Source organism: Triturus cristatus, unplaced genomic scaffold (assembly GCF_964204655.1).
Source record: "Triturus cristatus unplaced genomic scaffold, aTriCri1.1 SCAFFOLD_222, whole genome shotgun sequence".
NCBI lineage: Eukaryota > Metazoa > Chordata > Amphibia > Caudata > Salamandridae > Triturus > Triturus cristatus.
In genome coordinates, this window is record NW_028187493.1 from 75,284 (window position 1) to 98,802 (window position 23,519).

The 23,519-nt window shown below is 43.3% G+C and overlaps 1 long non-coding RNA gene across 3 annotated transcripts in view; it reads left to right on the forward strand.

Annotated features, from left to right (window-relative positions):
- The window catches only part of LOC146771123 (uncharacterized), a 192,549-nt gene that overhangs the window by 43,906 nt on the left and 125,124 nt on the right, over positions 1-23,519 (forward strand). For 2 of the 3 annotated variants that reach the window (XR_014975219.1, XR_014975218.1), the window contains exon 2: positions 6,519-6,661. This is a non-coding gene — a long non-coding RNA (uncharacterized LOC146771123). Of the gene's footprint in view, positions 1-6,517; positions 6,662-23,519 lie in introns of those variants that run through there. The other variant, XR_014975217.1, reaches the window with a different exon arrangement.

Genomic DNA, 23,519 nt, shown 5'->3' on the forward strand with positions numbered 1-23,519 from the left:
GGATGGGCACTTTGCCCGTTCGGTTTAGGATTGGGAACATCTCAGCGCTCCCCGGTTGATGTGTGCTGTTGTGGATGAGTTCAACTGCATTAGCCTTACCATTGAGAGCAGATACGCTATTGCGAGGCTCTTCAGCAGAGAAATTGAGGATATAGATACTTAACGACACAATATTGAAAACAACTTTTGTTGTCAATAGGTACATCAAGTAAATCTTTGCACTTTTTTGCAGAGCGAGTGAGTTAATTGAAAAGAGGGGTCACAGACTCATCTGATTCGGAGTACTGTCCTGCATGTGTAGTCTGTCAAGAGGCTGCACCAGTGGTGAGTCTCATTGGACACCGTATCTCCTTTACATCATGAAGCACTGACTCCTGCTTCTCCTTTTCAAACTGCTGCAGATCCAGCACCTACTGCAGCTCCACAGTTACCCACCTCTGACTTCCAACCAGTAGATTTACCACCACTATTACGGTTTCTCCATACCATGGAAAATCCCCTCCACCTAAAAGACATCCCGGAACATCTGTCACACATCGAAATCTAGATGACATGTTCATCAATCAAGATTCAGAAGACTGTAATGGCTGTTATATTGTTACTCTGCAAGATTTGGTTTGGGCTCATCCAGGTTTTCCGTGAGACAATGCTCACCTATTTTAACTGAGCTCGCAACCCGCCCATCAACCCCCCCCCCCCCCCCCCCCTTTAAAAAAAAAAAAGTGTTTGCCTACTGTCCCTCCTAAGCAGGACATAAAACAGATAAATGTAAGGTCTATGGGAAGTCTGCAACTGCCATGAAACTACTAAGAGCATTTCTTGGCAGTACAACTATTCTTTGTCAGACACTCCGTTTTGCTGACATGCTCTCTTGAGGACAGGGAAGACAAAGAAATCCTTCAAGGTGCGGATTCATCAGACCAGGGTGCGCATTAGAAATGTTGTGTTTTGGTCTTAGTATATTCTTCTTGGCGCAGACTCTCTGGTCTAAAGCATGAATCCTATCAGAAAAATTTAAATCTGTCTTCTGGCTAGTTGTTTGCATTTATGCCGCCAGAGAAATGCAGTGCATTAGGTCTGAATTAAGGCAGTCTGAGTTTGGGGCGGGGGGGGGGGGAGTGGGGGATATAAACACATTCCTGCCCTGCAACCATCTGTGTTCACAGGAGGATTCACTCCCCGCCCAGGCCAAAACAGTACCCATCAGCAGCAACAAAAGAACCAGCCATATCCGCCTAGTATGTCTGCAAATAAGAGGAAAGAACATCAGGCTTCTACAGCTACAGGAGAGCCTCTTGCCAAACAGTAACTCATACCTTATGCCTCCTCTGTTTGCTTTTCTGCAAATAATGGAGAAATGTCACAAGAGGCAGATGGGTGTTATTTTCAAAATTGGCTGTTCTCTGAAGTTCAGATCTCCTCCAGCCTTCCCTCCTAACAAGTCATTTCTGATATACTTCTCACAGTAGATTCCTCACCAAGTGAATATTCCCCCAGGCGTTTGACTGGGTCAAGAAACTCAAAAGCGCTGATAGGTGGTGCCCTGCGGCTTGTACCGTCATTCCTCTCTGGAAGTAAGGAAGGGGGCCACATTGAAGTGCCATCCAGATGAGCTGACCTCTCCTTTCTTTCTGCTGCTTCAGACATGCATATGGAGGTCTACACTATATATTTCTTTTTTTTTTTTTTTGTACTCATTTTACCAGTAAGCGAGGGAACTAAGTCTTCACCCTAAACAAAAGGCTTTAAACCTTGTAAGGGCTGTTGCAAACAAATGTCAGCAAGAGACCCCCATGAGATATGGTTGGGGTCAGAACACAACTCCAGGGCTTCAATGACTTCGCCCAGATGAACCCAAGATCATACAGGACTGAGACGCAGAGATCTACGCCTGCCAAATAAGACTGTGCATTGTGACCGGTCAAAAACTGAAAGGAAGGTTACATTGCTACTCTAGAAATCATTCCCATGGGTGGTCTTCGGACATCAAGGACTTTTGGGAGTGGAGGGGCAGGTTGCACATATTGACAAGCGTCCTGTTCCACCTGGTGTGCCTTTGGTCCTCATGGACTTGAAGAGGTCACCAGTCTGGGTTCCTCAGCGCTGCCTGTGCCTCACTCATTTCAGGTTCTGCACAAGCTTTGGTGCAGACTTCAGTCCTGGCGCCACTCCCTTCTCCGGTACTCTTGACATCGAAGCGGATGCCGACTGCCCTGTAGGAGGATCCACAACCCATAGTGATTTCTTAATCCCAGCCGGCCTCATCTTAACCAAGTCAACGTCCCGATCCCTCCTTAGTGCAGCCAATAGGTAACACTTCTGACTGACACATTGCCTTTACCATGCAGCAGTGTCCATACACCAGCTCTTTGGTTCTGATTCTGGCAATTGTGATGAAGGGGATGAATGGTCCTGCCAGAGAGGACATTTCTTCTTTTGCTGCTGTCAAGCAAAGGGCTGCAAAGGTTTTTGACCTGTTGCTCCCTACCCTGGACGTAAAGACTAACGGCACCACGGAGGTTCTGCAGCCGGCTAGGCACCTAGTGAACCTCTCTTGCCAAATAAAGAAACCTTAACATATTCCTTCTGGACACATGTTCTGGGCTCCCAGTCAGTAAGCAGATAGCTTGTCACCACAGATCAGCCCTGGGCACATTTGTCTTCCTGACACAACACCAGAGAGTTTGATGGTACAGGCGTTCTCCAGCAGAGCAAATGCTAATGCCAGTCCTACGGCACCTGTCAGCGAATCCATGCGCATGGAAACCTTTTGGCAAGCACGTTCTCCTCTTCCAGCTTTGTCTTGTGTTCTGTTAACACCAGCTGCCTCCTGGGTCGCTACGTCCATTCTTTGTGGGAGATGGTGGGTCAAATCCTACCAGCAGTTCCTTACGACCTATGGGTGTCTTTAGCCATAAACATCCAGAACTGGGATGTGACAAATCTTAAGTTTAGCCTAGACACAGCAGATTGCTTATGTTTGGTAATTTACACAAGTGTGGTGCTTCAGCACCACACCTGGTTGAGGTCTACGGGCTTCTCAAGGAATGTACAAGCTTCTTTGATTAACATGCCATTTGAGGTCGCTTGCCTCCTCAGTGCTAAAGCCAACTCGATGCTGCAACGCTCTAAAGAGAGGTATACCACTGTGAATTCCTTGTGGTTGTCTGCCCCTACCAGGCACTTTCCCTACAAAGTCTGCCCTTTTCAGGGATATGCCAATGGATAATATCACCAGTTCCCATTACCAGACCCCTCTTCCACCCTAACAAACTTATTTGCTCTTTCGTGGCTGAGGCAGTGGCTGCTAAAGAACAATGTTCAGGGCATTTAGGACAAAGCCCCTGCCGTCTAGAAGACATCAAAACCACTTTAGTATGTCCTTTTTGATACACACCCACCCTGTGGGATGCAGGATCCATACTTTCCTCCGACAGAGGTGAGACATCCATGCAGGCTCATAGGTCCTCCAAATTGTTTATTAAGGCTGCCGTTTCTTCCACCCCGTCACACCATATACCCACATCAGCGTTGTTGATGGAGAACCACCTGTCTGTTTTGCAGCAGGAATTGCAACCGCTTTTGTCCAAAGGAGCCTCACAGAGGGTTCTAGCCCTATAAGTAGGAACAGTGCTACTCCTTCCTTGTGCCAGAGAAGCATCAAAGCCTTTTTCCTATTTTAAATCTCCACCCTCTAAACATCTTCCTGCGGAAGGAAAAACATCAAGATGCTTTTAGTGGGTCAGCATTTATGTGCCCTGAATCATAGAGGCTGGATGGTAGCATTGGACCTGCAGGATGCTTTTCTATTGTTGTCAGGGGTTCACAGTGGGCCAGGAGAATTTTAAGTTTGCAGTGCTCCCTTTTGGTTTTCCTAGCGCCCCTCAGATATTCACAAAAGTGATTGAAGTGACCTTGCACATTCGATGGTTGGGTGCACTAGTCTTTCCCTACCTAGACTGCTGTAGAAGGCGGGCTGGCCCCAGGCAGTTGTAGACCAAACTTAAGGACTGTGAACCTTCTTACATCATTAAGGTACACTATCATTGTGTCAGTCACACTTGACTCCTTTACAGACTCTTCGGGTCATCAGAGCCATCTTGGATTCAGTGCAGTTTTGTGCCTTACCTGCATGTTGGAGTGTCATGGACATTCAAACTATGATCCCAGTGTTTCATCTTCTATCTTGGATCTGTGAGGAAGATGTTGCGACTTTTGAGACTATTGGCCTCCTACATCCTGCTAGTCAACCACGCCAGATGCCACAAGTGGGCTCTGCATTGGGATCTGAACTCTCAGTGGACACAGTACTAGGGGACCCAGATTTTGGATGAGACTGCAAAAGATCTTCAGTGGTGGCTACTAGACCGTGATTAGCTTGCTGGCTATTATCGCACCTTTACATTATCGACCTTATCGAGCGCGCCTATGTTTATTTTAACATCAAGCACACACTGTCCTTTTATAAATTCCGTTACTAGCCTTAAATCCGCGGGTTAATTGCCACACTTTGGTTACACCTAATTGGCTTAGTTTATAGAAATATCGAGCACGCACTGTGTATCACATTTGCCTGCGCGCGCCTGAAGTTTTACACTATAATTGCGCCCATACCTGGGCGGCAACAGACTTCATTGGGCTGAAATAGGCATGCGCGAGCCCACAACCAGCGCACGAAGGGCGTCAACATTACTTTTTCTCCCGGGCGCACCCATACATGGGTGTTTCCAGTTTCAATCACTCTACCGAGCCTGCGCAAACCACGTCCATTCTTGAACCAGGCGTTTGCTCGCACTTAAACGTTTAAGTATGTGGGGACACCGGAAACTACACACTGGGAAACCCTTTTCCGATATGCCGACCAACGTAATTACCCTGATGGGCCGCACTATATATAGCGCAGCAGTTTTCCCTCACTCTAACATTCGGGAGGGAAACTATCCTGAGGCAGTAAGAGTGTGCTTGAGTATAGTGTGTTTGGCTATCCGCTTGTTAGACTCTCATGACTGATCATTAATTTTTAACTTCCCTGTCTCCAACTACCACTCAGGCAGATTGTGGGCTGTATGTTTTTCCCTTCCAGGCCTGACAACCAGGGATCCCCCCCCCCCCCCCCCCCCCTTCCCATGGGGCAAGTAGTTTTGCATTTAGGGTAAGGATAGTGAGTTTTTCTCACTTTACTAATTATCTGAACTGTGCACACACATAGTGTCACATGTCTCATGAGTAGTCACTCACTCTTAAATGAATCAGTGCATGCATTGTTTCCAGTATCTTGTTGGGACCCAAAAATGTTGTTATAGTTTGTTTTTAATTCATTTACACTTTTTAAATCTAGGTTTGACATTTGCAGCCATTTCGGAAGTGGGGAGTGACACAGGTCACCCCCACAAAGTGGTATCTGCTGCCACCAGTTGGTAAGAACGGAGCCCCCACCCCCCCTCTTTTTTTTCTCTGTACTAAGGTCCTGATGAATGCCTTAGACCCGCTTGGGCCAACACGGCAGAAACATGTTGACCGTTTACACTACAGTTGGGGGACAATTATTTTCCCATGTACCGTCCACTGATTTTAATATCATATAGTTATTAGTCACATTAAAACATATTTAATAACTATAATGATTTTAAGTCACAATCACTTTCTCACAGGCCCCCACTTAGTTTAGAAGTGCATCCCTGTCGCCAGGTGTATGCCCGCCCTCTATCAAACCAAGGTTTTAGAGGGCGAGGACTGATCAATTATGAAGCATGACACCAGGTGGTGTGTGAGACCAGTCCGTCACATTTTGTGAGATGCCCTCACTCACAATACAACTAACTTCACTAGGGTCCCTACACTAGGAGTAGCTCTTTTGTGGTTAACAATGAATATTGTATTCACCTTTAATGCAGTGACAAGTGACCAAGATTGTGAGATTGGTTAAGCATCTTGCCTAGTGCAGAGGCCTTATAATGCACCTGCTACTCAGTTTCCTTTCATCCCAGACTACCCCAGCGTTAAAGAGCATTTACATGGTTTAATGGCTTTATGCCCTGGCTCACCGGGTCTGCAGGCCTTCTATCCCTGTGCTTCTTACATGCCCCTCCTCTTCCCCTTCGCATCTCTTAATCCTTTTGCCCCATTTATGGATGTGCCTTGAAGGTGAAGTTGTGTAAATCTGGACCAGGTAGATACTCAATGTGCCGTAGCTTAACTTCTGTCTACTCTGGTACAGTTCCTGGCCATATCCCAAGATGGCACAGGATTGACTCAAAAGCATGCTTGGTTGTATTGATTAGTGAGGTCGTTTTCAGCAAGCTTAATTGCTAGGTGTTGTCTCAATGGGTTCAGCTTGAATTGTTTTGTTTATTGTGCTTAGCAGTTGTAGTACATAAAATGACACACATCAAGAATCGGGACTTGTCTGTCACGATTTGCATATAGACAGGTCAGTCTGCATTATTTGAAATATGACCAGATTAATTGAAATGTGTGTCCCTCTGATGTAACGGCAGAGATCTTTTCTATTTTTCCAGGTATCCTTGACCAAGGGGAGGGAGTCCTGATCATTTTTGACGAACCGCCAGTAGATCAGACTTACGAAGCAGCTCTTGAAACTATACACAATATGAGCAAAGTTGTGGATTCCCTGTACAACAAAGCCAAGAAACTGACATAGGTGAGTAAGGCTGGGACAACAAAAGATCTTTAGGCATTCAAGCTATCTCCCCAACTAAGTTTTAAATTAGAACAACGCTCCTTGTGTATTGTTGGAAAATTCTTATGTTTTTGCCGCTTTTCATGTGACCTCAGGAGTGGCAAATTAATTGCCCTTGATGCTTTATAGCGGTGTTGTTCATCCAGGATAGGAGACTTGTGAACCTAAATGTTAAGTGCTTTGATAATTTGACTCTCTAAGTTTGTTTTTCAAGTAGTGAAAATCAATTTAATCTTGAAGACAATATATGTAAATGTCCTGAACTAAGCAGAATTAAGTGGTAATCTTGCAGTTGCTACCAATGGTGTTTTTTAATAAGAAGTTGAGGGCTGGGACTTTAGGATAATTATTGTGACTAGTGCTAGACATCAATGGGTATTCTGTGTTACTTACAAAAGCTGGGAACTTGTACTGCGGCCCTAGACACGGTTATCTGAGCATTCACTTGGACCTTTAGTAGTTTAGTTCAAGTTTTGCTACTTTGTTTTCTACGGATCAGTTAATGTTTATTATGCAGTTTTTCCCCTGTGCATTAAGAACTTTAAAAATATGCAGTGACCATATTAAAAATACATAACATGTTTCTGCTATTGGGTTTTTTAATGATGAGAACTTTAATTTTTCCTTTAAATTAATGTTTTGTTTGAAATTGTTGATGTGGACGTCTTATTGTTCAAACATCAGTCCAGTTATGCTATTATCTTGCTTTTTTATTCCAATCGGTTGGGCACTGCTTGTTTCAGCTACAGGGATTTAAAAAAAAAAAAAATTACCACTTAATGACATTTTTAGAGGCAATCTTCCCGACTCGCATGCATATCCTTTTGTGTCCTAGTATAACCCATGAGTCACTGACTGCCTATTTACAATTCTTTTTAGGCAGTACTGGCGCTTGCCCTTTTAAGGCAGTGCACTTCTATTGCTTTTTATTTTTCTTTGATCAATGGTGTTCCATTATGTTTCTATTCTAAAACGCTAAAAGAAACCAGCATTGGCATAGCCAATAGGTCTCGCCTTTGGGACCTTATAAGTGTTTAGCCACGCAACAGTTGATGTTGTTGCACCAAGGATATTGTGCTGCATAACTAAACTTATAAGGTCCCAAAAGCGAGACCTATTGGCTATGCCACGTGCTGCAATTCATAATCTGTCATCGCCAGATTCAGAATGAGTGAGACAGTGTGAGTCAGTGAGGCTGACTGAGAGTGAGTTAACTTGAGTGCAAGTGCAACTGAGAGTAAGTGATTGTAGTGAATGAGACAGAGTGAAAATGGGTGATGAGTAAGACTGAGTGCAAACAAGTGTGAAAGAACCCCTAGAAGAAGTCGGACTTGTTCACTGGAATTTCAAGCCAAGGACTATGCCCCAGCGCGCGCGCGCACACACACACACACACACACACATACACGTGTTACCATCCTTGTGGGGACTATGTGTGAATACCTGCCTTGTGGGGACTAACCTTTCCCAATGTTTATATAACACACTAATAACAGAAAAATGTTAAGAAAAAATTACTGATACAGGATCCTGCTTCAAATTTGCAAATATATTGTTATTTAATCATGCGCACAGCACCATCCTTGTGGGGACCTAGTCTGTAACACTATTTGTGATTGAATAGTCGAAGGCACATGGCTAAATGTTTATTTTATAAACAATATACACAAACAACTTTTTAATCTATTCATATAGGAATTGCTGCATATACACTAGAGGTATACATTTAACACGAATTATGTTAATGTGCCAGAAAATACCATATCATGCTTAAAGAATGACACTTAAAGCTGTATTTAACCTATGTATTAGTGCTTAAAATCTCAGGAGATGAGGGAACTAACACACAAAGAAATTAACAAATAGAACCAAGGAATATGGTCAATTGGAACCCAGAGCTTGATTAGCTGCTTACATTTTTACCACAGAGATAGTGGGTGAAGATCATTGTGTTTAAGTCTCCGTAGAAATAGTGTGCACATTCAAAGCTTAAATCCCATTATAAAGAGTGTGAAGGTAATGATGTACAAGTCCACACAGAGGCTGTGTGTAATTATAGGAATGCTCAAGTCCCCACAGAGATGGCATGTTATTATAGCGATGTACAAGCCCCCACAGGGATGGTGTGTTATTATAGTGATGTTCAAGTCCCCACAAAGATAGTGTGTTATTACAGTGTAGTTCAAGTCCCCACAAATAGAGTGTGTTATTATAGCGATGTTTAAGTCCCCACAGAGATAGTGCATGAAGGTGATTGTGTTTAAGTCCTCATTAAAAGAAGGCCCAATTCACAAAGTTAAACTTAGACAAAACGTTTAACTTGACTGCTTTTCAGTATTCACAAAGGTAAATTCAGACCAAAAGTCTAACTTTACTACTTTTCAATATTCACAAAGTCCCATACAGAGAATGTGAAGCTGATAATGTTCAAGTCGACGCAAACACAAGGAGATGATGGAGAGTGCTGAAACCTTTCAGTCACCAATCACTCACCCCCAGTCACAGATCTGGGTTGAATCCATTGTTGTTCTATAGCTCACTGCGCCAACCCAGTTCAGACCCAGCTATATGCAAATCAGTCTTGACCCTGTGCCTCATGGGACCGTCCAGCCCGAACTGTCAAGCCAGGTCTTCCCTGGACCGGAAACATGCATTCCGGGACCGGTTTCGGGGTAACACCCCCTCATCAGCCAAGCTAGCTTGAATCCAGTGGCAAAGTGAGCATGGGGTCCACATCTGGGCATACCTGCCAACTTAGGGAAAAAAAAGAAAACACAAGGAGATGATGGATGGAGTGCTGACACTTTTCAAACCCTCACCCCAGTCACAGATCTAGGTTGAATCCATCATAATTTTTTAGCTCACTTTGCCACCCCAGTTCAGACCCAGCTATATGCAAATCAGTCTTGACCCTGTGCCTCATGGCATCCCCTGGTGCTTCAAATCGAAACAGAGCTTGCGTTTAATTACAGGAATGCTCAAGTCCCCACAGAGATGGTATGTTTTTATAGTGATGTTCAAGTCCCCACAAAGATAGTGTTTTATTATCGTTTTTTTCAAGCCCCCACAAAGATACTGTGTTATTACAGCAATGTTTAAGTACCCACAGAGATAGTGCATGAAGATGATTGTGTTTAAGTCTTCATTAAAATAGGGCCCGATTCACAAAGGTAAACTTAGAGACAAAAATCTAACTTTTCTACTTTTCAGTTTCACAAATTTAAACTTAGACCAAAAGTCTAACTTTACTACTTTTCAGTATTCATAAGCCCTATACAGAGAATGCAAAGCTGATGATGCTCAAGCCAAAACAGTGCTTGAGTGTAATTACAGACATGCCCAAGTCCCCACAGAGATGGGGTGTGATTATAGTATTACCAGGGTCGCCAAAGAGAATGTGTGTGATTGTAGACATGCCCAGGTCCCCACAGAGATAGTGTGTGATTATAGAGATGTCGAGGTCCCCACAGAGATAGTGTCTGATTATAGACATGCCCAAGTCCCCACAGAGATAGTGTCTGATTATAGACATAGCATGGGTATTTGAATGATAAGGGATATTTTAGGGTTTAGGGTGGGTATAGGTTTTGAGTTGTAAGGGATTTTTTAGGGTTTAGGGTGGTATTGGTTTTTTGAGTTGTAAGGGATTTTTTAGGGTTTAGGGTGGGTATGAGTTTTTTGGGTGGCAAGAGCATTTTTAGGGTTTAGGGTGCGTATGGGTTTTTGGGTGGCAACGTAAATTCCAGGGTTTAGGGTGGGTATGGGTTTTTAGATGGCAAGGGAATTTGTAGGGTTTAGGTTGGGTATGGGTTTTTGGTGGTAAGGTATTTTTTAGGGTTTAGTGTGAATATAGGGTTTAGGTGATAGGAGCTTTTTAGGGTTAAGGGTGGGTATGGGTTTTTGGGTGGCAAGGGAATTTACAGGGTTTAGGGTGGGTATGTTTTTTGGGTGGTAAGGAATTTTTGAGGTTTTAGGGTGTTTATGGTGTTTTTTAAGTGGTGCGGCTTTTTTTAGGGTTTAGGGTTTGTACGGTTTGGGGTGGCAAGGGAATTTCTAGGGTTTAGGGTGGGTTTGGGTTTTTGGTTGGCAAGGTATTTTTTAGGGTTGAGGGTGAGTATAGGTTTTTAGGTGATAAGTGCTTTTTTAGGTTTCAGGGTGGGTATGGGTTTTTTGGAGGCAAGGGAATTTTCAGGGTTGAGGGTGAGTATGGGTTTTTGGGTGGCAAGGGAATTTTTAGGGTTCAGGGTGGGTATGGATTTTTGGGTGGCAAGGTATTTTTCAGGATCTAGGGCGGGTATGGGTTTTTGGGTGACAATTGAACTTTTTCGATTTAGGGTGGGTAGGGGTATTTGGGTGGACATGGATTTGTTTTAGGGTTTAGGGTAGGTATAGGCTTTTGGGTGGTAAGAGCTCTTTTAGGATTTAGGATGGGTATGATTTTGGGGTGGTAAGTGAATTTTTAGGGTGAGTGTAGTTTTTTGTGTGGTAAGGGTTTTTTTAGGGTGTAGGGTGGGTATGGGTTTTATGGGTTGCAAGGGAATTTTTATTATTTAATATGGGTGTGGGATTTTTGGCGGCAAGGGATTTTGTAGGATTTGCGGTAAGTATGGGTTTTTGGGTGGCAAGGGAATTTGTAAGGTTTTGGGTGGGTGTGGGCTTTTGTGGGGCTAGGAAAATTTTATGGTTTTGGGTGGGTATGGGATTTTGGGTGACAATGGAGGCTTTGGGGTGTAGGTTGGGTATGGGTTTTTGGGTGTTAATGATTGTATTAGGTTTTAGCATTTGTATGGGTTTTTGGGTGGCAAGAGAATTTTTAGGGTTTTGGGGTATGGGTATTTGGGTGGTAAGGGATTTTTTATTTAGGGTTTCGGTGGGCATAGTTTTTGGGTGGCAAGGGAAACTTTAGGGTTTATTGTAGGTATGGGTTTTTGGGTGGTAATTCATCTCTTAGGTTTTAGTGTTTGTGTGGGCTTTTGAGTAGTAAGGGATTTTTTAGGGTTTAGGATGGGTATGGGTTATTTGGGTGGCAAGGGTATTTTTATTGTTTAGAATGGGTGTGGGATTTTTGGCGGGAAGGAATTTTGTATGGTTTATAGTGTGTATGGTTTATTGGGTGACAAGAGAATTTTTAAAGTTTTAGCGTCGTTGTGGGTGTTTTGGGGCAAGGGAAATTTTATGGTTTAGGGTGGGTATGGTTTTTTGGGCTGTGAGATTTGCCTTAGGTTTTAGGGTGGGTATGGGTTTTGGGTGGCAAGGGAACCTTTAGGGTTTAGGGTAGGTATTGGTTTATGGGTGGTAATTAATCTTTTGGGGCTTAGTGTTTGTATGGGGTTTTGGGTGGCTAGGAATTGTTTAGGGTGGGTATAGGTTTTAGAGTGGCAAGGGAAATTTTTAGGTTTTATGGTGAGTATGGGTTTTTGAATGGTTAGGGATAGTTTAGGGTTTAGGGTGGGTATTAATTTTTGGGTGGCAGTTGAATTTTTAGGGTATAGGATGGGTGTAGGTCTTTGAGGGGTAACAGATTTTTTAGGGTTTACGTTGGTTGTGTGTTTTATGGACAGAAAGGGAATTTTTATCTTTTAAGATGGGTATGGGATGTTTGATGGCAAGGGATTTTGTAGGATTTACGGTGGGTTTGGGGTTTTGGGTGGCAAGGTGTTTTTCAGGGTTTAGGGTGGGTATGGGTTTTTGGGTGGCAACTGAACTTTTTAGATTTAGGGTGGGTATAGGCTTTTGGGTGTTAAGAGCTTTTTTTAGGATTTACGGTGGGTATGGGGTTTTGGGTGGCAAGGGAATTTCTAAGGTTTTGGATGGGTGTGGGTTTTTGTCGGGCAAGGGCAATTTTATGGTTTAGGGTGGGTATGGATTTTTGGGTGGTAAATTATGTCTTAGGTTGAATATGGGTTTTTGGCTGGCAAGTGAATTTTTAGAGTTTAGGGTAGGTATGGGTTTTTGGGTGATAGAGAACTTTATAGGTTTTAGTGTGGTTATAGGTTTTGGGTGGCCAGGGAGCCTTTAGGATTAAAGGTGGGTATGGGTTTTTGGGCAATAATGATTTTATTAGGGTTTAGCATATGTATGGCACGAGAATTTTATAGGGTTTTGGGTGGGTATGGGTTTTTGAGTCGTAAGGGATTTTTTTTGTGTTTAGGGTGGGTATGGGTTTTTGGGTGGCAAGGGAATTCTTAGTGATTTGGGTGAGTATGGGTTTTTAGGTGGCTATACGGTTTTGGGTGGTAATGGATTTTTTAGGGTTTAGGGTGGGTATGGGTATTTGGGTGGTAAGGGATTTCTTAAAGTTTAAGGTGGGCATAGGTTTTGGGTGGCAAGGGAACCTTTAGGGTTTACAGAGGGTAATGGTTTTTGGGTGGTTATTAATCTTTTAGGGTTTTGTGTTTGTGTGGGTTTTTGAGTGGTAAGGAATTTTTTAGGGTTTGGGTTCATTGGGTGGCAAGGGTATTTTTATCATTTAGGATGGGTGTGGAATTTTTGGCGGGAAGGAGTTTTCTATGGTTTACAGTGTGGATGGGTTATTGGATGGCAAGAGAATTTTTATGTTTTAGGGTGGGTGTGGGTTTTTGGGGGGCAAGGGAAATGTTATGACTTAGGGTGGGTATGGGTTTTTGGGTGGCAATGGAATCTCTGGGGTTTAGGGTAGGTATGGGTTTTTGGTGGTAAGGTATTTTTTAGGGTTTAGAGTGAGTATAGGTTTTTAGATAAGGTTTTTTTGGGTTTAGGGTGGGTATGGGATTTGGGGTGGTAAGGGATTTTTTAGGTTTTAGGCTCGGAATGGGTTTTTAGGGGAGATGGGCTTTTTTTAGGTTTTAGGGTGCGTATGGGTTTTTGGGTGGCAAGGGACTTTCTAAGGTTTAGGGTGGGTATGGGTTTTTGGGTGGCAAGGGGATTTTTAGGCTTTAGGGCGGGTATGGATTTTTGGGTGGCAAAATCATTTTTAAGGTTTAGAGTGAGTGTGGGTTTTGGGGGGCAAGGGAAATTGTATGGTTTAGGTTGGGTATGGGTTTTTCAGAGAGAAGGAATTTTTAGGGTTTACGGTGGTTATGGGTTTTTGGGTTGTGAGGTTTGTCTTAGGGTTTAGGGTGGGTATGGGTTTTTGGGCGGCACAGGAATTTTAAGGGTTTAGGGTGGGTATGGGATTTTGGGTGGTAATGGATTTTTTAGGTTTTAGGCTGGGTATGGGTTTTTAGGTGAGATGGGCTTTTTTAGGTCTCGGCTAGCGAAGGCTGCGCTTGCGCAGTCTTGCTCGCGAGATTTAATGACTTGGAGAAGAGGGGCTTGAACCCGCCCCTCTTCTCTCCTCTTCTCCATTGGCTGGCCTCTTAAATGCTGGTCAGCCATTGGAGAAGAGGTTTGTCGCTCCAAACAAGCCCCGTCTTTTTGTGATTCGGGGGCGTGTTTTTTTCGATTCTTTCTCTGGGCGTGTTTAAACACGCCCCCGAATCCGAAAACGCTGCTGCCTTTCTCCGAGGCATTTCTGCTTCACCTCGGAGAAAGGCAGTGGTGTGCTTGTTTCTTTTGAAATTATTTGGGGCATTATGTGTGAAAGCACTGCATACACAGTAAGACAATATACTCTAGCTACTATTTCTCCCTTTTACCCATCCCCACACACAGTATCACCATTTGCCACAGACACACAACCGTGGGCTCCAGGTCCGTAGTTTCCTATCCATTCCTGACCTGCCCATTATTAGCATTAAACCAACTACCCACTGCCTGCGCCCCTCTCAAACTTAAAAGTTGACTCTTAGCATTTGTGCAAACCCCATTTGCTAAACGATACACCTTTCAAATGAAAACTTGTAGAGTAGAATTATCGCTCAAAAGTTTATGGCCGGAATGAGCTAAACCTCATCGGTTCACGACGCTTTTATTTTTTATTATTATCGGAAGACGCTGCACTCCTTAGTTATTGAAGTATTCACATCTGCCCAACGCCTCATGGCTACTACCACCCTTATAATGAAGCCTGCTATTGATACCTTTCCCATCATGGCTACTGGTGTCGCCCTGTCAGTATGTGCCCCCAAACCATCATGGCCGTCGGGCTGCTGTGCTGAGAGTGGCAGCCAGGGAAGGGCTGGGAGCGCGCACGGGCACTGCAGATGCTGAAAGCTTGTGTCTCCGCCCGCAGCGGCATGTGAACCGATTCCAGAGGAGTGTGTGAGCGGTGCGCGGAGGAGAAGGAGTTGGGCTGTGTTCTCCCGCAGGCTTTAGCCTCCACCCGGGTGCGCGGACCAGCATGCTCTTGTATCCACCATGAGCTCGTGCCGGAGCCGAACAGGGGGTCTCCCGCCTCCTGCCCCCGGAGCAGGAATGCGGGCGAGAGCTGAGCAGAGGGGTGGCCGAGGTGAGCCAAACGTGCATGCCTTTCTGGGTGGGTGGGCAGAGTACCTTGTGCTTTGGGTCAGATCCGTGGCTTCTACTGTGGGTGAGGTGGAAGATGCGCAGCAGCGGCGGATCTGGGCGCACAAAAGCAATTTTAACAACCGGTGTGGATGAGTGTAATATACTCCATAGGTGTTTACATGTGTAATGAGCTCGTGTTGCTTTTAGAGCTCGTGGTTTGTACTTGCATGCGCGTGGTGTGGTTACACGCGCATGCTATCTGATGTTATTTAAATAGGCATCTCTCGAAGATGCATTCCCGTGCGTCCAACCTCCTTTCTGAAGTATGAATGGTGTCAGTGGACAGTTGCTGTTCGTACTTCAGATAGGGAGGACGCACTCCAGTGATGTGTTGATTGCCTCTTCAATAAAGCTTCAAGACTTATCTTCTTCAGTCTACTTTGGATTTATTTCCTGATTCATTTTAAGGATATCTACTTTACATTTGGCGACGAGTTATTTTAAGGAAAACAATCAACACCACAACGATTTGTGCTTCCTACCAGCTGCCCGACCTCCATGCTCTTCATCTCGCTAAGGAACTCTCCCTTCAAAATATTAATAGAGGAGTTTTCTGGATTGGCGAAGTAACAAACAATCAGTGTTTGTGTCTTTCTTTCACTCGGACACAAACCCTCCTAACACGGAAGCGGACTTCTGTGATTGGTTAAAAAACGAAAAAGCAAAATTTTTCATACGCGCACCCTCATTGGCCACAAGCGTGTGAATTATTCTTCATAGATTTAAAAGGCACAGCGTGATTGGCCACAGGTTTGTTGGTATTTTACATGGTGCCACGATGAAAAATGAGGACAGCTCAGCATGAGCTCGCAATTGAGCAAAAGTAAGTCGTTTTTGATCGTTTCTACATGGCTACAACCTTAGTTTTACTAGAAACAAGACAAAATTAAGATTTTCTGCTTTACTACATCGTCTGACACAATTATCTTGTTTAAAACTCCATTTTTAAAAGTGATAATGGCTTCTCAGCAAATATGTCAGCTTGAGCAGTTTCTCTTAAGACCAGGAAAGCCGAAGGAGACCTGGAAACTATGGTTTAAATCCTTTGAGAATTACCTGGTGGCAATAGATGCAGAAGAATATTCACCCATGAGGCTATAAAAATGCACTCCCCAGCAACATTGTTGCTGGATGCCCAAAATGCGATGACAGTGCATGTAAACGTTACAAGGCTGTACAGAAACACCAAATAGTCCTTAAAAATGTCTCATTTATAAACGTAGAGGAGGCTTTCATGTCTGCACTCAGCCAGCTACAGAGCTTCAGCCCGCGCCGCGCTCCTTTCCGCAACTGAAGCCAACTCCGGCTAGCTGATTTCGATGTTCATTTAGACTGAGTATCGTTTTTGGGAAAATCCTCATTGAGAAAGACGAGTTTCCTTAATATTGTCTGCATACTGCCTGCATCCTCTGTTGCTCATGGCATGTTTAAAATGGCAAGCACCACAGTGTTCTTAGACTCTGCTGTGCACAGTGGAAACTGAGCTTTGATTTCTGATCGATCACAAGCCGGTGATAGTGCGGTTTGTACAGCACACGCCTGAAAAGACAAGTGTGGGCATTACCTTCCGCAAACACAATATTGTGACACTAGGAGTTTATATACGTCAATTCACAACCATGTGCCATTTCCATATCTGTGCACGCTATAACATTCCAAAAAGTGACCGTGCCCCTTACCCCAATAATTTTCCTAGCATTGTTTTATCACGGAAAGTGTGTATATAGTAAATGGCTATGTTTTGTGCCAAATAAAATAGCACAAATCCAGAGCAGGGATTAGGAGTGTGGTAATATTGTGCAACCATTCATTCAAGAACAGCAATGCTTTTGACACCTCACATTTTTACAGCGCATGCTCTCACATCAGAGCCGACTGTCATATTTTTTTCTGGGTCACAGAGCAGTATTTGGTGGCTTGGCGTATACCCGGGCTACAGTTTTTGCAACAAATGTGAGTTTTACGGTGCGATTCGGACTGTGTAAATGAAGGATGCCGGCTGGATATCACACGTACACTACTTTGTTCCCGGCCGCCGCGCTTCATTTTTCATCATTATGGTCGCACCTCCCATATCCTCGCTGCATTGCTTGTTGCACCTGTCCGCTACATCTCCCACTACGTTACTTGTTTGTTTAAGGATCTTACTTATACATACATAGCTTGGTACAGGGTGAAGGAGCGCTCCTTCGGAGAGTGCAGCTTCAGGTAACTGAGACAAAGGCCACCGGAGCTGCACCCTTGCATACCACCCGGTGGAAGAAAATCCGAAAGCCCCGGATTGAACACCACAGTTCAAAAGCTCTAGCTTAACATGAACATGTAGGGATTACATCAAGAGTTCAGTGAGGCTCATGTGCGGACCAGCATCGACTGCACTCACTGCAGCCGGTTCAGCTCTCCCCGTTCTGAGTCTGCCTCCCTCCTCCTCTACTCTTTCCACTCTTCTCCTTTCTTTCTCTTCCTTCTCCTTTCTCGCACTCCTCTTGTTGTCCCTTTTCCTCCTTTCATTCCCTTTTCTGCCCTCCTCCCTCTTCCATCCTCTAGCCTTTCTCTCACTTGCCACTCTATCCACTTTTCCTGCTTCCTTTTTCTCCTCTCCCCTTCATTCTGTCTTTTTCCCATGTTATGCACTCTCATCCTTACCAGCTTTTCCTTCTCTCTGTCGCCTCTCTCTTGCATTCCTTCCAACCGAGCCATCATGCCACATAACTCCTATCAGCATGATTTCATTCAGCGCCACACAGTTCCACGCAACACCATTCCATTCCACACACTACCATTCTACACCACACAATTCGACAACACACCTCATAATTCAACTCAACAACACATATACACAACACACCACATACATCCAATCCACGCCACAGAATACCACATAATCCTATCAAATTCAACAACACACTACGTAGTTAAACTCCACCATACCACTACACAACACAAAATACCATTCCACATAATTCCACTCCATAACACAGAATCCCAGGCAAGGTTTTAAAAACAAAAACAAACAAAAATAATGTCATGAGCAATGCCAATAGCTCTAACTTTAACAATGCCGAGACCATTGCATTGTAAATGCTTGTTTAGGTTTTAGGGTGGGTATGGGTTTTTGGGTGGCAAGGGGATTTTTAGGCTTTAGGGCGGGTATGGATTTTTGGGTGGCAAAATAATTTTTAAGGTTTAGAGTGAGTGTGGGTTTTTGGGGGGCAAGGGAAATTGTATGGTTTAGGGTGGGTATGGGTTTTTCAGTGGGAAGGAATTTTTAGGGTGTACGGTGGTTATAGGTTTTTGGGTTGTGAGGTTTGCCTTAGGGTGGGTATGGATTTTTTGGTGGCAAGGGAATTTCTAGGGTTTAGGGTGGGTATGGGATTTTGGTAGTAAGGTATTTTTGAGGGTTTAGGGTATGTATAGATTTTTAGGTGAAAAGGGCTTTTTTAGGGTTAAGGGTGGGTATGGGTTTTTGGGTGTCAAGGGATTTTTTAGTGTTCAGGGTGGGTATGAGTTTTTGTGTGATGGGGATTTTTTATGTTTTAGGGTGGGTATGGGTTTTTAAGCTATATATGAATTCTTAGAGTTTATGGTGGGTATGGGTGGCAAGGGAATTTTGAGGTTTTAGGGTGTGTATGGGTTTTTGGGTGCCAAGAGAATTTTTAGGGTTTAGGGTGGGTATGGATTTTTGGGTGGTAAGGTATTTTATTTAGGGTTTTGTGTGGGTATGGGTTTTTGGGTGGCAACTGAATTTTTTAGATTTAGGGTGGGTATGGGTATTTTGGTGGAAATTGATTTAGAGGGTTTAGGGTGGTGGGTATAGGTTTTTGGGTAATAAGAGCTTTTGTTTAGGGTTTTGTGTGGGTTTGATTTTTGTGTGGCAAGTGAGTTTTTAGAGTTTAGGGTGGGTATGGGTTTTATGGGTGGCAAGGGCCTTTTTATCATTTAATTTTGGTGTGGCATTTTTGTTGGCAAAGGATTTTGTAGGATTTACGGTTGGTATGGGTTTTTGGGTGGCAAGGGAATTTTTAAGGTTTTGGGTGGGTGTAGGTTTTTGTGGGGCTAGGCAAATTTTATGGTTTAGGGTGGGTATGGGTTTTGTGTGATAAGGAACTTTTACGGGTTAAGAATGGGTATGGGTTTTGGGTGGTACGGGAACCTTTAAGGTTTAGGTTGGATATGGCTTTTTGGGCGATGATGATTTTATTAAGGTTTAGCATTTGTATGGGTTTTTGGGTGGTAAGTGATTTTTTAAGGTTTAGCATTTGTGTGGGTTTTTGGGTGGCAAGAGAAATTTTAGGGTTTTGGTGGTTATGGGTTTTTGACTGGTAAGGGATTTTTTAGGGTTTAGGGTGGGTATGTGTCTTTTGGTGGCAAGGGAAGTCTTATGGATTTGGATGGGTATGGGCTTTTGGATGACTACTGACTTTTTTTTAGATTTAGAGTGGATATGGGTATTTGGGTGGAAAGGGATTTTTAGGGTTTAATGTAGGCAATGGTTTTGGGTGGCAAGAGAACCTTTAGTGTTTAGGGTGGGTATGGGTTTTTGGGTGGTGATGAATCTTTTAGGGTTTAGTGTTTGTATGTGTTTTTGGTGGCAGGGGATTATTTAGGGTTTATGGGAGTATGGGTTTTTGCGTGGCAAGGCTTTTTTTTTACAGTTGAGGGTGGGTATAAGTTTTTCAGTGGTAAGTGGATTTTTAAGGGTTAGGGTGGGTGTATGTTTTTGAGTGGTGAGGGATGTTTTAGGGTTTAGGGAGTATATGGGTTTTATGGGTGGAAACGGAAATTTTAGCTTTTAGGGTGGGTGTAGGATGTTTGGTGGCAAGGTATTTTGTAGGGTTTAGGGTGTGGATAGGTTTATGGGTGGCAAGGGATTTTTTAGGTTTTAAGTTAGGTATGGGTTTTTAGGTGATATGGGATTTTTAGGTTTTAGGGTGCATATGGGTTTTTGGGTGGAAGGCGATTTTTTTAGGTTTAGGGTGGCTATGTATTTTGGGTGGCAATGGAACCTTTAGGGTTTGGGGCGAGTATTGGTATTTGGGTAGTCATTTTTTTTAGGTTTTAGCATTTGTATGTGTTTATGGGTGGCAAAGGATTTTTTGGGGTGTAGGGTGGGTATGGTATTTTGGGTGGGGTATAAATGGGTTTTTGGATGGGAATGGATTTTTTTTAATTTAGGGTGGGTATGGGTATTTGGGTGGTGAGGGATTTGTTAGGGTTTAGCATTGTATTGGTTTTTGGGTGGCAAGGGATGTTTAGGGTTTAGGGTGTATATGTGTTTTTGGGTGGCATTGGATTTTTTAGGGTTTAGAGTGGGTCTGGGTTTTTATGTGGTAAGGGATTTCTTAGGGTTTAGGGTGGGTATGGGTTTTTGTGTGGCAATGGAATATTTAGAGTTTATGGTGGGTATTGGTTTTTGGGCGGTAAGGGCTTTTTTAGGGATAAGCACGGGTGTGGGTTTTTGGATGGGAAGGGAATTTTTAAGGTTTATGGTGGGTGCGGATTTTTGGGGGGCAAGGGAAATTTTATGGTTTTGGATGGGTATGGATTTTTGGGTGATATGGGAATTTTTAGGGATTCGGGTGGGTGCGTGGTTTTGGATGGTAAGGTATTTTTTCAGGTTTAGGTTGGGTATAGGTTGTTGGGTGGCCGGTGAGTTTTTATGGGGTTAGGGTGGGTATGGGTTTTTGGGTGGCAAAGGATTTTTTAAGGCTCTGGTGGGTATGGGTTTTTCGGTAAAAGGGAATTTGTGTTTTAAGGTGGCAAGGAATTTGTAGGGTTTAGCATGGGTATCGTTCTTCGAGTGGAAAGGGAATTTTTAGGGTTTTGTGTGGGTATGGGTCTTCGGGTGGCAAGGGATTTGTTAGGGTTTAGGGTGGCAAGGGAATTTTTAGGGTATGTATGGTTTTTTGATTAGCATGGGAATTTTAATGGTTTAGGGCGGGTATGGGTTTTTGGGTGGCAAAGGAATTTTTAAGGTTAAGGGTGGGTGTTGATTTTTTGGGGCAAGGAAAATGTTATGGCTTTAGTAAGTATCGGTTTTAGATGATAGAATGTTCAGGGTTTACGGTCACTGTGTGTTTTTGAGTCGTAAGGTATTTTTCGGGTTTAGGTTGGGTGTGGTTTTTTGGGTTCGGTGACTAAATATCTATGGACATAAAATAGAATGCCCAAAATATCGACTCCAAAATATAGAAGTACAGAATATAGAATCCCTATCTACAAACAGGTAAGTACTTAAAATATCGATTCCAAAATATAGAATGTTAAAATATAGTTAGCTAAAATATCGAATTTTTTAAATGTATTAACAATAATATAAAGGTAATTAAATATTAAAAACAATTAAATAAAACATACTTATTTTTTTTTTATTAAATCTTTATTTATGCATTTTCAAACAAAGGAAAGAGAACATGTCACAGCCATTCAGAGTGAATACAGTCCATGTCACATAGAGAACAATATGCAAGGACGGCAGGTCATATACAGTTTACGATATTAGAGCAGAAAGGCAGCATATGTCACAATATCAACAGTATTTACACAATGAAATGCATCAGGTAGTAGTACAAGTAAGCAGGTACGCCGTAAATGGACCCCACACATCCCGTGGCCTGGAGGCCCTTGGAAGCTCCTCTGCATAGCAGTTAAGTTGGTCACGACAATAGGTGAGGTCAAGCAACCATTGCGCTAGTCTAGAGGCCGGCCGTCCATCCCAATGGAGCGCAACCCTGCGTTTAGCCAGCTGCAAAGACATTGCTACAAGCTTCCTAACACCGGTTGGTAGAGTAAGAACATACCCCAGTAGGCACACCTTCATATCACAAGCGACCTCCACCCCCACCATGACAGTCAAAGTTGCGACCACCTCTCCCCAGAACGCAGCCAAAATAAAGCATACTTAATATAATATAAAAAAAAGCTTAAAATGTAAAAATAATAAATGTAATGTACAAAAAAGTAGAGATTTTGTTGGATAATGAGAGCGTAAAAATTACTATTTCCACTCCGGTGAGTGCAACAGTAGGGAAAGCATTGGATAACGGAAAGGGAAACATTTCTATTCCCACTCCAGTGAGTGCAACAGTAGGGAAAGCGTTGGATAGCGTAGGGGTGAAAATTACTATTCCCACTCCAGTGAGTGCAACAGTAGGGAAAGCGTTGGATAGCGTAGGGGTAAAAATTACTATTCCCACTCCAGAGAGTGCAACAGTAGGGAAAGCGTTTGGATAGCGGGAAGGGAAAAATTACTATTCCCACTCCAGTGAGTACAACAGTAGGGAAAGCGTTGGATAGCGTAGGGGTAAAAACTTACTATTCCCACTCCAGAGAGTGCAACAGTAGGGAAAGCATTGGATAGCGGGAAGGGAAAAATTACTATTCCCACTCCAGTGAGTGCAACAGTAGGGAAAGCGTTGGATAGCGTAGGGGTAAAAATTACTATTCACACTCCAGTGAGTGCAACAGTATGGAAAAAGTTGGATAGCGTAGGGGTAAAAATTACTATTCCCACTCCAAAGAGTGCAACAGTAGGGAAAGCGTTGGATAGCGGGAGGGTAAAAATTACTATTCCCACTCCAGAGAGTGCAACAGTAGGGAAAGCGTTGGATAGCGGGAAGGGAAAAATTACTATTCCCACTCCAGTGAGTGCAACAGTAAGGAAACCGTTGGATAGCGTAGGGGTAAAAATTACTATTCCCACTCCAGTGAGTGCAACAGTAGGGAAAACGTTGGATACCGTAGGGGTAAAAATTACTATTCCCACTCCAAAGAGTGCAACAATATGGAAAGCGTTGGATAACGGCAGGGTAAAAATTACTATCCCCACTCCAGTGAGTGCAACAGTAAGGAAACCGTTGGATAGCGTAGGGGTAAAAATTACTATTCCCACTCCAGTGAGTGCAACAGTAGGGAAAACGTTGGATACCGTAGGGGTAAAAATTACTATACCCACTCCAAAGAGTGCAACAATATGGAAAGCGTTGGATAGCGGCAGGGTAAAAATTACTATTCCCACTCCAGTGAGTGCAACAGTAGGGAAAGCGTTGGATAGCGGGATGGTAAAAATTACTATTCCCACTCCAGTGAGTGCAACAGTAGGGAAAGCGTTGGATAGCGGGAGGGTAAAAAATACTATTCCCACTCCTGAGAGTGCAACAGTAGGGAAAGTAATGATTTAATATTAAAATAAGATTAAATTAATTATCAATACCAATAAAAAGTTAATTAAAAATAATTACCAATTAATAAAAATTAATTACCAATGAATACAAATTAATTACCAATGAATACAAATTAATTACCAATTAATTATCAATACACATACATAAAAATGGATATTTCCTTTATTACAAATAAATTACTTCCCACCCAATTCCCCTATAAATCCACA